This window comes from Heterocephalus glaber, unplaced genomic scaffold (assembly GCF_053883595.1).
Source record: "Heterocephalus glaber isolate CG9 unplaced genomic scaffold, H.glaber_assembly_v1.0 deba00000122, whole genome shotgun sequence".
Taxonomy (NCBI): Eukaryota; Metazoa; Chordata; class Mammalia; order Rodentia; family Bathyergidae; genus Heterocephalus; species Heterocephalus glaber.
The window spans coordinates 58,287,386-58,292,856 of record NW_028258138.1 but is presented as its reverse complement, the minus strand read 5'-3'; the positions used below and the strand labels follow the sequence as shown (position 1 = coordinate 58,292,856).

General features: G+C 37.0%; 1 pseudogene; it reads left to right on the top strand.

Annotated features, from left to right (window-relative positions):
- On the top strand, positions 1–2,262 carry LOC101707259 (putative E3 ubiquitin-protein ligase UBR7 pseudogene; annotated as a pseudogene).
- The last annotated feature ends 3,209 nt before the right edge of the window (positions 2,263–5,471 follow it).

Sequence of the window (5,471 nt, the reverse complement as noted above, 5' to 3'; positions counted from 1 at the left end):
ATGGAGGATTTCACTATTAGGGTTTGGATTTCAACATATGAATTTGTGGAGGAGGTATGCTTTTCAGTTTATTTTGCTAAGTGAATCCCAAGTGGGAACAATCCAAAGAAATGCATGACTAAGATACATCAGAGCTAAATTTCTGAAAACTAACATTTAAAAAAAAAACTGAAAGCAGACAAGGAAAAATGATGTAACACATATAGGGAAGCATCAATTTGAAGGACCAGGGATTTCTCATTTGAAACCATATAGATAACAGGAAGTGACACATTTTCAAGGGCTATATGAAAAGAATTTTCAAATAGAATTTCTATATCTAGAGAACCTATCCATCTAGAATGAAGAGGAAATGAGGATATTTTCAGATAAAGTACACTAAAAGAATTTGCGAACAACAGCTCTTCTAAAGGAAGTTCTTCAAACAGAAAAGAGATTTTAAAAATGGAGGAATCTTGAAACATCAGGAAGAAAAAAAATGGAGAAATCAAAAACACTTGGTAAATACCACAGATTAATCTCCTTATAAAACATGGTTAATGAACAAAAAAAAATTACAACACCATTTGATTCAACAATTGTATTTTATAATAGAGAAGATAAGGGACCTGAATGAACACAAGTAAGATTTCTCTCTCCTCACTGAAAGTAGTAAAATGTTGATATCAGAGGACTGATAAAACATTCATACATAAATACACTCACAAAGAAATACACACAGACAAAGCAACCAATAAAACAAACTATGAAAGTAATATACAAGTTGAGGATGGCTGGGGTTGAGGGGGTACACTGGGTTGCAGCTGGAGCTGGAGCCTGTGGTGTTTCTGGTCCACGAATGTATGTGAGGACTTGAGGAGGACTGAGAGCTGGAGAATGAAGCATGTGCTATCCTGGGTAGCAGGAAAGTGCTCCTACTTATGGGGCTCAGTAAAGAGATAACCACTCTATGCCTGTAATACATGCAGTCCAGAGGGAGAAGAACCAGGAGGAATCTGTTTAGCCTGTGGTTATGAACGTCTTGGAAGTCATAAATTGTTCAAGCTCTACACAAAAAGAGCTTGTATAGAGCTTTTCTTTGTGATTGTGGAATCAGCAAGTTTAAAACAAAGCAAAGGTAAATTCTGGTAATAAGTATAAATACAACTTTTTTTGCATTGTACTGCAATTGCAAGAGACCTCATCCTGATCCTGAAGATGAGGTTCCTGATGAGATGATCAAATGTGTATCTGTGAAGACTGGTTCCATGAAAGACATCTTAATGCCATTCCCCCTGAGAGTAAAGATTTCCAAGACATTATGTGTCAGGTGTGTATGAAATGTTGTTCTTTCTTTGGGCTTATCCCTCACAATTATCAGTGACCAAAATATCTGCTGAGGATGATGGATTGGTGCTGAATGTTGATGTAATAGGTGATAGGAAGTTGTTTATACTGAAAATGGAGATCAAGATAGTACCCTAAAAGAAGATGTTACAGAACACAGAAAGGATACTGACAAGAAGTTAAAGCAGACCAGGATAATGAGCCATGTACCAGCTCTAGTACTGAATCTGATCTCTAGACAGTGATTAGGAATCAAAGCTGCAACACAGAATCACAATTTTGGCTGCAAATTTTAAAAGCTCCAAGCTAAGCATTTTGTAGCAGAAGACACTGCCACCTATTGGCCCCTGAACTAGTGCAGCAAGTTATACACCTACCAAAACTGAAAATATGTGGTGAGCTAAATGTCCTGCTCCTGACATGAATATGACACCAGTTTAGTTTATGAGAATAAAAGCGAGGTTGACCAGGCAACTGAGAGGAGAGACCTTTTAAGGAATATCAACAGCATAAATATAGTTCAGCAAGTAGAGCTCATTTTTGAATACAGTGACTGAAAGACTGAATTTAAAGACTATTCGAAGAGATTTTTTTGATGAAGTCATAGTTGTTAAGAAAAGAACATTCAGCAGTTCTTTGAAGAACAGGATTTTAACAGTTTGAAGAATAGCAAAAAAGAGAAGAGTAGATGGAATGCAGTATTATTACAGCCAGAGTGAAGTATGGAAATCCAGTGAAAATGTCACTGTTCCAGGATTAAAAGAGGAATATTTCACACTGGGTTCTTTTACTATCCTCCTCTGCAGAGAGGCCTCCTTTCCTGGCCTTCTGCTCCTTTCTTTCTTCTTCATTACAGTAGCCACAGTGGTTATGCTGATCTGGCAGCCAGCGTCCCTCTTTAACTCAGCTAAATACAGATCATTCTACACAATTTAGCTCTCCTGCCCCAAGATATTCAGGGTTTTCTACTCATAAGCTTTAAGAAGTTTAATTTGGTTTTCGGAAAGAAAATTGCTTTCTTGTAAAATGATTTTGTTCTTTAACTTCCGAATGTGTCTTTTGTCAAAACTCTGTTGCCTTCCAGAACCTTGTAGGTGTCCTAGAAAGCTCGCTTCCTATCAGCCCTAGCCTCTCTCTGTCCCCACCCCATGATCCTGTGCCTTTGGTCAAAGCCTCCTCAAGCTGGTCTGCCCTCTCTCACCTCCCTACTGTCTTAGGTTTGGTCATGTCTTACACAGGTCTAGGAACTTGGAGTAGCCAGGACTGATGGTTTTATGACTGGAATGTCTGTTGCAGGCAGAAGGAGATTGAAGACAGGGTTGAGGAAGCAAGCTTTTGTTATAAATTTTACTTTAAAAGTGAGATTTTCATTCACAATTTTACTGGAACTCAAATATTAGAATTTTAGTACTCTAGCACTCACGGGGCTTCCTGGGAAAAGTCTGCCAGTACACTAGTCCCTTTCTGCTGCCTACAAAATGACCAACCATCATCCTTGTGAAATCTTGGTGGTTTACAAAGACCTCTGGATTTCTTTATATTATCAGGGATATTCATAACCATATTTAAAATGGATCTATTTTGATATTGTTCTATTATGAAAATGTTATTAGAACCCCAACAAATTACTGTCTTTTCCCTTGAATCTGTGCTGAAGACAAAAGACACTGACTTAGCTACTTGTAATGAGCAGGGGGCAGTGACTGCCGTGCTTTGGAAGAGACAGACTCTGTGGAAGATTCCAAACAAGGCCATAGGTTACACCAATAATGAGTTTATGTGCATAAATCTAACATGAATAGCCATTTCCTGATGACTGAGATCTTCTAAAGATACTCATGGAATGCTGTATAAAACCGTGTTTTTGAGGGGAAGTCCCTTTAGTTGATAAGAAATCTCTTTAAAGCCCTTCAGTCTCTCTGGGAAACACTTTCTAATAAATATGGGGCCCTCAGGTCCTCCTGAAGAATCCTCAGTCACCTCATCTGTAAGGTAGGAACTATAGTAGTATAGACTTCATAGGGCTGTTAAAATGAAATGGAATAATGGATGAGTATATATAAAGTATTAGATAAATATTAGCTTAAATTGCTATGTAATTAAAATATATTTTAATATGATCTTCCAAAGTATCAATTAAGGGCCCAGTACCTAGTAAGTGGTCCAATGGTATTATTTATCTCTGTAAAGCTGACGTTTCAAAAACATTGCTCTATCATTGATATTAATCTCCTCTTTCTTGTCTATACCAAATCACATTTCTACTGCAAACAGCAGTGAATCTGGCACAATAAGGCCTTTATCACAAGCAAAGAGGCCTAGGAAGGAGATGGGGAGCTGTGCCAACGATCTGTCCATTTATCATCCCTGAAGAGATAAAGAAGACGTTTGTGAAGCATTAACTTATGGGCCTAGAATTCTAAATTACATCACCCATAAATCTAAGCTCCCCACATGTGGGACTTAAAGCTGACCATGAAAGCTGGAGAATAATGGTGTTATTTTATCTGCTTAAGCCCTGCACATGGCAGACATCCCAGAATTAACATTGATAGTGAAGACTGCTGAACAAGGAGTGACCACTCTTAAATCAATTCCAGGTATTCTGATGAAAATCTCTGAGGTAAAATTCAGACAGAAAATTCTATGGTCATAGTTTGTTTCAGTGGGTTTATACAGTTTTAAAGGGATGGTATTTCTCTTTTTCCCTAGAGGAAACCAAATTTAACATACTATGGTGGTTTCAATGTGGGTTATCTATAGCATTAGAAGAAAATCAAAATTGAGTGTTAGTTTTGATTAAAGTATAAATTTTTTTCTTATTGTAGATTAAACTGCCTAGTTATTGACAAAGGGTATTGAGATGTTGTTGTTTAATCGCTTGTTCTTCTAAGGAGAAATACTTTAGATCCTAATGATGTTAAAAATATATTTTTTTTAAAAAAAAAAAGCAAATAAACACCAAGTGAAGCTCATACCAAAGAAAATATGCTCCAAACCACTCCAAATCACCTATTGAAGAAATGCCTCAGCGGAAAAAAACCATTTCCTTGAAAAAGCAAGATAAACCAACAGCATATAACAAATAATTTCCTGATGTTCTGATTATAAAGGATGCTAGACAGTCAATGAGGTCACAAGGATTCTGAAACAAGACATCTGGAAATATGCCTAAATTTTGCTATACTGAAAAGCAGCCATCCAGAAGACTTCTAAGGGGTTTCACTCTGGAAAGCATAAGAACTCTAGCAGAGAGGCTGACATGGACTTGGCTTCCATCAGGCAAGTGTATGTAGGTTTACCACGTTTCTATTCAACATGTTAGGTACTATGGGTAGAAGAGGCAACAGAGCCAAACTTGCTTTTCTGGAACTTGCCATATATGGTTCAAAAATTACATAGAAACTTATAATTTCTTAACTCACTCTTTTTTTTTTTTTTGGTGCTGGGGATTGAACTCAGGACCTTGCACTTGCAAGGCAGGTACGGTGGCACTGAGCTAAATACCTAGCCCAATTCAATCTTTCTCTCTCCTTTCTTTCTTTCTTCCCTTCTTTCTTTTTTTCTTTCTTTCCTTCTTTTACTGGGAATCGAACCCAAGGACTCTGCACTCAGCTACATGCCCAGTGGTCCTCTTCACTTTTGTGACAGGTTCTCACTCAGCTCTAAGTTGTCTAGGATGGACTTGAACTTGCAGTCTTCTTGCCTCAGCCTACCAGAGTGATGGGATAACAGGCATATGCCACCATATCCAGCCTTAACATTCTTAATTAAAATTCTAAGACTACTGCCAATAACTTTCAAATAATATGCTTTTCTGTAACATTTAGATATTTTCTTTTTAACCTTCACATTGGCTGTAGACAACTTTTTGGTAGTGATTTCTGAGTAAAGAAACATGAGAAAAAAGATGAAGAAAGCAGTTAGTTCTGGGTCATTAAGGCAAATGGCCATTTTTCTTGTTTGCTTATTTACAACCTCATTGCAAAATCCCCTAAAATATACAAGTGTTAAGAATTCTCATTTCCTTTGAAACAAAGAAAGAAAAAGAAAGAAAGAAAGAAAGAAAGAAAGAAAGAAAGAAAGAAAGAAAGAAAGAAAGAAAGTTAGTTAAGAAATTATGGTTTCTATTTAATGTGAACCAT